The sequence below is a fragment of the Branchiostoma belcheri genome, unplaced genomic scaffold (assembly GCF_001625305.1).
Source record: "Branchiostoma belcheri isolate BF01 breed outbred unplaced genomic scaffold, Haploidv18h27 scaffold121, whole genome shotgun sequence".
In the NCBI taxonomy this organism is placed as follows: domain Eukaryota; kingdom Metazoa; phylum Chordata; class Leptocardii; order Amphioxiformes; family Branchiostomatidae; genus Branchiostoma; species Branchiostoma belcheri.
In genome coordinates, this window is record NW_017802614.1 from 273,297 (window position 1) to 282,296 (window position 9,000).

General features: G+C 37.1%; 2 protein-coding genes across 5 annotated transcripts in view; one reads left to right on the top strand and one right to left on the bottom strand.

The window, feature by feature from the left end:
• Nucleotides 1–9,000, top strand: part of LOC109463027 (CST complex subunit CTC1-like) — an 89,202-nt gene that overhangs the window by 63,146 nt on the left and 17,056 nt on the right. The gene's annotated exons all lie outside the window — the stretch shown is intronic.
• Nucleotides 1–9,000, bottom strand: part of LOC109463020 (leucine-rich repeat and immunoglobulin-like domain-containing nogo receptor-interacting protein 3) — a 34,822-nt gene that overhangs the window by 15,886 nt on the left and 9,936 nt on the right. The window contains exons 1-2 of one of the 4 annotated variants that reach the window (XR_002139797.1): nt 591–909; nt 191–274 (exon numbers count right to left, since the gene is read on the bottom strand). The gene's annotated coding sequence lies outside the window, so the exon portion shown is untranslated. Of the gene's footprint in view, nt 1–190; nt 275–590; nt 910–9,000 lie in introns of those variants that run through there. The other 3 variants (XM_019759679.1, XM_019759677.1, XM_019759683.1) reach the window with 3 other exon arrangements.

Below are 9,000 nucleotides of genomic sequence, written 5' to 3' on the forward strand. Positions count from 1 at the left end.
AAATGTTAATGTAAGACAGTATGTAAAAGGTTAGTCAAACTAGCACTTTTATGTGGCTAAACATGGGGTAACATTCCCAAGGCTTCAGGCTTCCATTGCAATCATTGTACACCCACTTCATGAGAGTTGTTTAAAGCATTCACAAACTTAAGGGTGTTTTGTGCAGGTTAGGAAATGTATTATTTACATACATATGGCCTAGTTGGACTTGATACATGCAATCTCAGTTGTCCAGCTGCTGGCTCTTCTCCCTCCTTGGTGCTGTGAGTAGATGCTGTGAGAACAGAGATAACACACTGGTATTCTTCATGGTGTTTGCAGTCATTAAAATGTGCTTTATAGATGAATGGGTCCATATTAGGCTTTCATGGGTAATTTAAAAGTAAATTGACATATGCCCAATGTACCGTTACATTTTAGCAATGTCTATGTTTTAGAAAAGTCTCCTCCTTCTAATCAACTTAAAATTATTTTGTAATTTTCTAAATGCCTATTCTGAGGCTCAAGAATGTGATAAGTATCAACAGGGTAAGGTTTGAGCCTTCCTTCTACATTATCATGAATTAAATTAGACATGAAAAGGATTTTACCCTTTGTAGTTCCTTTTTGTAATGATGTCTGTCAGTGAGATCCGGTGTCAGCAGTTCATCCAATCTTCCTGTAATCACAAGTTGGTGAAGACTTGATTGTCCATTATCCTCAGTGCCACACTATCCATCATCCTGCTTGGTGGTCATATCACCAATGCTTTACTATCTCTTGAGACATCCTACTCTGAGGAATGAGCATGACAGTACATGCAGGAAAAGTGAATTTCCCTGCAAAGAATATGCTTTAACATGAGACTTGCAGGGAATTAGGGTATCAAGTATAAAGGTTCTGATGGGCTCTGGCAATGTTTGGATAGTGTAAGATAATCATCTGGTCAGGCTTCATGTTGAAAATCAATCAGCACAACTGCCCTTTCCAATTTCTATTTTGTCATTCCCAGTTTGGGCCGTCCATATGTGGTCATCCCCAAAATTGCAGCTATATGTTTTTATCGTCAAGTTTTTGCATTCACATTTCCCCACACTGAATGGTTTGCTCTTCTTGACATGTTCATATTTCTTACCATAACATATTCAAAGGATAAATCTTCTTTGTACTAACTTTTTCATTGCCCATTGGGCAGTATTTGAGGAACTGGGAGTCAGTCTCTTGTGGTCACACAAAACAAGTTTTACCAAATAAACTATATGCCTTCTAGAGGCATGAGAGGTAGGGCTTACTTTAGCAGCCACCACAGTTAATCTTTCTGCTGTTATGGTAATGGAATGTGCTTTATAGTCAGCAGGGCCAGATCCCTTTCACACAAAACTGTCTGGTGTCATTTATTCACTTGAATACATTGTAACTACCAACTAAAAGGTCAAAAGATCAGGAATGGTAAGGTTATACAATGTAAGTCATGTCGTGTTGCTGTAAATGTCAAATTCATTTTACACAAGAAACAGGGCAAGAAAGATTGTTGGAGGCTAGTGGATAAATCTTGGTACAATTCTCTTTGCTGTCTTTTCTTCTGTTCTACACATTGAAGACATTTTTAAACCCCTCAATGCCATAATTTTTTGGTATTTTTATAGTCTTTTTAGGCATTACTTGTATGGCCCAAGGATAATTTGATTTGATAGAGATCAACATGTAGGACTGTTTGTTGAATAAAAGTCAACTGGTCGTGAATCTGTGAAAGGAAACTGCTGGCAGTTAAATACAATCTATATCCATTAGCAACAGGACTAAATTATAGTGGCGACAAAATAAGCCGTACCTCTGAAAGGGTTGTAATTCATTGGGTGAAACTTGCTTTGTATGCCATAAAAGATTGAAGTTCCTGAAATGCCAGTGATATTTTCACCACATGTTTCTGCATCTAACGTCTTATATCAGATGAAATTGAGGTCATCCAGTTATTCGGCCTCCATCCATTTACCAATAGTTCCTAAGTGCAAGGTCAAGTGGGGACTGGAGTAGGGACTGTGCAACAGGAAAGCTCCTGGCAACACTTCATTCCTCAAGTTGAATAACATTACCACTTCCTGATCTTTTTGACCCTTCATTTGCAGGTCACAACATATTTAGGTGAAGCAACACACTCGGTCCAACTGTGACTGTTATTTCTGTTGCATTGACTGTTTCCTTAAGGAAATACTAGTAGTTGCTTAGCAGTTCTTCAGAAAATATGCTTAGCATCATAAGACATTGTTTAACCACATTGATCTGAAAGGCCATGACAATTTATGCTGTTTCGATTCTGCTACAAATATTTGAACAGTGATGAAAATCAGGTCAACAACATGGATAAAGTGTCTGTTGAAAGGCCTGCAAATCTCAAGGCTGACTTGTTACAATCATCACAGATCTAAATGTCAGAACTTTTCCTTTGACATTCATAATGGACATGTTATACCTCTATTGAATCCCCGGATAGACATCTACATCAAAACAACATCCATTGAAATCCAAGGTGCTCTTGGCTCTACTTCCTAAATGGATCCTTTAATGGATTTCTGCAAGGGCAATGACCAACAATAATGATGAGGTCTTTTGAAGGGTGTTCTCTGTTCATATAGGTTGTATCCATCAATGAAAGTGAATTAAATGTCTTAACCTTATAAGTAAATAGCTATACTAAGGCTGTGCTTTCATGATGTTGACTGACTTACTACAATGGAAAAGAGCATATGCATCTTCCATTGAACAAATATCAATAACATTGCGGGGTCTGTGGTTGAGGTTTTTTACTAGGGGATTGACATTTTTCCTTACCATGTAAACATAGGTTGAGATCCCTACATTGTTTTTTTTCATTCATGATATCTGCATATTTTGCATGAGTAGACCTGTGTGGGAGCCTTTTAATGACAGATATGTGACCATAGACTGTTCCTGAAAAATTTACTGCAGCATAGAACATTCCCTACCAAAGTCAAAATTTGATTAAACTGATATTTAGAGGATCCGTCTACAATGTCAATATTTTTTATGACAATGGTAACGATTTTTTAAATATAATCAAAAGTATGCTTTCAATTTTTAATACCTGTTTCAACATTAGAACAAAAACTCTGCTATCCATAAAAGGAAAGATGTGTAATGTTGATAAATTCATAGATCGTGCCTTTTCATTTTGACTCTGTTCCTCCCTTGTACAGAAATGTTATTTGATATTTGTCCGCCTAAGGGGAAGCAGAATAAACTGTAGCATAAAACCGTGACATGAACACATGATGAATGGTGCTGAAGGCAGGTGGCACCGATGGAGCTACTTAACCATGAAGTTGACAGTGATTGACAGTCCATGATGGATTATTTGGCCGGCAGTGTCAGGCGTGACATTGCACACAGAGGACTGAATGTCACCGGCAACTTCTGCAAACACATGCAGGACATCACTTGGGCAGATTGGGGCTGTAGCTGACAATTGTGTGAGATTGTGACTTGAGAATAGACAGGTAGACCAATTGATCCTGACACACACGGGCACATCCATCACCTGTAACTAATGGGTGTGGAAGGCACCATCTGTGTGGGGACACTCCGATGTATCCGACCGTACAGCTCCATTACAATTACCATCTGCCCTCTTCCATGGTTTCCGCTCCATAATTGCTGGCGGCAAAGCTGTCATTCCTCTAGTGCACATATAGCGTTTTTCCTCAAGATGTCAACAGTTCCAAGGTATTCCAGAAGAAAGCTGTCAGTGAACTCTTCCTCAGATTTTACAACAGTTTCTATTTGACATTCCATCACTGGAACAAAACCATGCATGTGCAGTTTTAATTCATTTAGTAATAGAGCCTTTAGGCATAAAGATTTCTGACCCATGTTTTAAATTCCACAACAGTAGACTAGACTAGGGGCTCTGTGAGAGCCTATTGGAAGGAGAGAAATATTTGTTCACAGAACTATATATTAGTCTCAGCTAGGAGTGCTCATGAAAATGTAGGCAAGCATATTAGATCCCCATAAAACTACAAGCTACAAAATGTATATATTCATAGTTTGTTAAAAATACAGCTGCTACACACACAGCTAGACTCCATTAGGTACTGTATAAATCAGATATTATTCTGGATGGCAGATTAACTGTTACATGAAATATTCAGTAGAAATCAAATGACTTCTTCAGTAGCTTATAGGGTAGCTTTTGGTCACCACAAACTCTTCAACCATATCAGAAATAATCATTTGATCCACATTAGCCCCCGAAGGCAGCCCATCCTTTTTCCATAAATGTCTTTATATTTCTCATCTTCTATTTTCCGCCACATCAATGTTGCCATCGGGTAACATTAAGATGAAGAATGATCTGCAACCAGCCTGTAATCCATACATAGTTTGGAGTTGAACACTAATATGATAGGAGAATCACATAAAGAGAATGTTCACTGCTGAATTCAAATCAACAAAAATGAGCTGAGGGCAGTATGAAGTGGTTAGATGGGGGGTTATGATGGGATATTGGAAACCACTAAGTGTCATACCCAACTCAATTAATACAAAGCTTCAAGCAAACAGGTTAGCAAAGTGTATGTGACAATATTGTCCAAAATAATGTAGTCCAAAATTCTTGTTCTTTTTAGCCTGTAGGCTAAGCTCTTATCATCTTGTTATCCATCAGCATTTAGTTCTGATAAGTGTTGCCATGGAGAAGTCCACAGAATAGATGCCCTTCCTGTAATCTTACCGATCTTTGCTATTCATCATACAGTATATATACATGTACATTTGTATATACAGAGAGAGAGAAAGAAAGAGATACAGTAAACATTAATACTTAAGGAATGTGTATTTCTTGAAATTTGAAATGCCTGTATTAGTAAAAGAAGACTTATTATTCCATGAAGGAGGTATCCCTCCTGCAGGAGTATTGTGGTCAGCTGGTTTTTCATGTTTGCAGCTAAACAAAGTGTTCCCTTTGTTTAATCACCATGTAATTTTGTACGTCGTCTGCAGGCATTCCCGTGATGATCCTCTCTTTTTATTTTTTACCATAGCTGTTTTTGTGGTCAATGTAATATTTCAAAAGCACCCCTGCATGTAATAGGCATTTGGGACTGGTCGCAAAAAAAAAAAACCCCTGTTTTGGATGGGGGGGGGGGGGTGATTCCTTCAGGCAGATGTTAGGCCATTTTGCCCACAGAAAATCGAAGATGAATTTCATTTTATCATGGAATGCTCTAGATATGATGTCCTACGTGATAAGCTATTCAAATTTCTCACTTCAAATACAACAGATTTCAATAGACTTGTTGCTACAGATAAATTTGATTATATATTTCAATGCAACAGCCCACACAATGCAAAAATAGGTTTAAAAAGGATTGTGGAGGAATGATGAGAATACAACAATTTAATTAGTCAGTCCTTGTAAGGTATTGTTAAGATATTGATCCACAATGTGTGGTTTAGCAGTATTTATATCTGCACTGGTCCTGGCTTTCTGCTACTTGAGTATCACTAGCAAGGACTTATGATCGAATCTCCCTTAGTTGTGCACACTTTAAGGCCTTAAAAGGCCTCTTACAAATTTATATTCCTTCTGCACTGTGCGTGTCTGATTTCCCAGACTTTTCAGCTTTCTATTATTAAGCTAAGCAATAAAAACATTTCATCATTCACACTGTGCTAACAAGGATATAGGGACACATTTATTACCCTATCAAAGAGCCAATAGTTAAATGCAACATTTATGGTTCCATGCAGTACAGACTCGTATATTGTACTAGCTACTTTTACTCTGGTATCTACAAAAATGCTGAAGGTTTAAGATATTCTCTTTTCCATTTTTTATGCCCAATATGTACTTTGGTGCTATAATGTGATCTGTGGTGCCCTATTGTCTGGAAGCTGCGAACAGTTTTCCTTACTTTAACTGGTATAGAATTGTAAACTGAACCCATCTGTAAGACTGTGTGCTAATGGCTTGAAATTCTGTCAGTGACACCTTTGAAAAGATAAAATTCCTCCATAATGAAAATCCCCTGGCATAAACTGTTGGTAAGTCACATAGCACGGATTTTGGTATGATAATCATAAAATTTACAGCTACTACCACATCGCCATATGTCTGATAGGCTAACAGGAGAAGCAGCATGCTGCTAGGAAATGAAGGGAATTTCAAAATAATAGGCAAAGGAAAGTAATGCTGTCATGCACAAAAGATGAACATTACAAAAAAGTCCTGTCAGTCTTAATTGAGATAAATATCAAGAGAGAACACTTGGCAATGCACAATTTGTTATTTTTACCTCCATGAAAAATGGAGGTATTGTTTTTGGCGTGTCTGTATGTATGTATGTATGTATGTATGTCTGTGTGTGTTTCCGCAGCTTTGTGGTCAGCATAACTTCAGAACGCCTTTATGGATTATGATGATATTTGGTATGTTGGTAAGTCTTAGGAAGACAAACGTCAAGGTCAAATATGGGCCTCCTGGTGGATGACCTTGGTACTGCAGCATAACTTCCGGTTTTTGTATCTTTTGTCCTGAACATGCTATGGTCTTGATGTTTTGGTGACAGATTGCTTTTCATGTCAGGAATAATAAGTGTGAGTTTGGTCCCCCTAGCAGCTTGTTCTGGAACTGCAGGGCACTTTCTGGCGAAATGTTTAAAAACCAATAAGTCCAGATGGGAACAACATATTTTCATAATTTTTGGTGTGTAGGTAGCTGAGAGAGAGATGTACATGATTAAATGCAAATTATGGAAATGAGGACTTTATTTGCATAATTAATGAGGAAATTCTATGATTACAGTGTTTTACATTATACTACTGTCATACATGTAATGTATGTAACCTATGGCAGGCAGAACATCAACAGATACTAATTATGCAAATGATGACCTAATTTGCATAATTTATGCAAACATTCTATGATTTCTTAATGGTGAATAATGGGAATGCCATACTTGGGACATCTGTAAGTTAATCAAAAGTTAACATACATCACGATGCACATATCATGTTAATGCGGAGGTAATTTGCATAATTAGGCCACACCAATTTATTTCCTTGGTTAACGGATTCGCCGCTTCGTTTTTTTGCCAAAATGAAATAAAAATAAAAACAGAACAAAAATCCATACTCTCGGGTCCCGAATCCCCCCAAAATCCACCCCGTACGTTGTAATTTTTCAATATTTGGGCATAGTTAACAGCGTTAAAAATACATCGCTTCAAGGCAGAAACATTTTCCTGAGTGCAATTTGTTCGGAAAGCTAGGTTGCCTCTTCAAAAGTTCGTCAAAAAAAATTATTTTGATAGAGAACTCGCCCCCCACCCCCTTTGCACATGTCACCGTTCATGGGACAAAACTTCACTGACGACAGTCAAACGTACGGCAGATTTACTAAGTCATCGTGCCTGTAACAACATATCATCTCCCTTTTAGATATATATATTATATTTCAGAAACACATATTGTGTCGGAAACATGTGCTAGTAACGGGCGTTAAAAGTAAATTATCGGCCGAACGTATAAACTCGACCTGGGCGGCACATGCACACACACCTTCAAAACGATCTTTTTTCCAGGGAATATGTAAAAATAACACGACATAACAATGTATTCTGGCATCACAAACTGTATTACTCTCAAAAAGTACAAAATCCTACCACAAATATGGGAATTTGGCAAAGTAAAAAGTCCTCCATGCACGTAAGTCCATTCACTAACTTTCTCACGGTCGGAAGAGTCCACTTTGAGTAGGGGGAAACAGGTTCTTTTAATTATAGAAATTACTCTGTGAAAAATACTACATGTGCATGTAGCATTCTAACAAAGTTACATCTTATTTAAATACCTATAAACAGGAGTACAATTGCAAATAATGCATCAATTATTACATCTAAATTTTTGGATAAAATGGTTCCCCCTACAAATGAAAATCCCCATACATCAAAGACTTTATAGTGAAACCCTAGACCATTGAATTTGTGGCAACTTGAAGATTGTGTCAATGTGGCTATTTGTTAGTATAATGTAGCTGTAGCATACCTAAAGTGTATAATGGGAAATATAAAATGTATACTACCGGTAGTATTTGGGAATTGGGGAAAGATAAAAAATAAATAAAATATCTGTAAAAGTTTATTTTGCCAATAACTTTTACACATTCATGGAAATTTGTCTAAAGCATATATTTAGGATATTGTACATTTCGAGCTCTAAATAACTTCCATATCAGCCAGACACAATAGAATGCCCAGCCCAGTGGTAAGCTGTGTGCCCTGAACTAAGAAAACAATGGGATCTGAACAGAGCACCCTGATTTAAACCACTGTTTGGAACTTTGAAAGATGAATAAAAGTGAAACCAGTTGGATGGGAGTCTTGTCAACTGACACTCAGTGACAGTTTGTTGTTCATACAGTAAAGATGTGTATCTTGCAAAATAATACGAATAATTGTACGAATCATGTACATGTAGTAATGGTCCTTTCAGTTCAATAAGTGTCTAATATAATGTCTTTTATCATTTTGTAACTTAACTTAATGGATTGCTTACTACATGGCTGTATGGCAGGTGGTCTCAAATTTTTATTTTTATTTTTTTTTCGCCCGCCCGCTCCATTTTTTTTCTAGAAAAATCCGTTAACCAAGAAATTAAATTGGTGTGGCCTTAAAGAGGAAATTTACATTTACATATCAAGCCCATATTTCATGGAGGTATGAAATCTCGGAATTCTTGTTTTTTATTCAAGGAGAATTGTATTGAAATGGATTATGTTAAATCTCCTTAAAAAGTAAGTGAGTCCTTAAAAAGTGAGTTGATACATTACTGCCCAGGGTCCCATCAGTAAAGGGAATCTGTATGAAATTCATCTCCTTGCAAAGTAAAGTTAACACCAATGATTATTACTTTTTATATATACCTCATCATTGATGACCCAGGGTGCTTTTTCCTTAATATCAAGGGAGTGATGGAAGAGGAGTATCCATCATCAAGAAACTA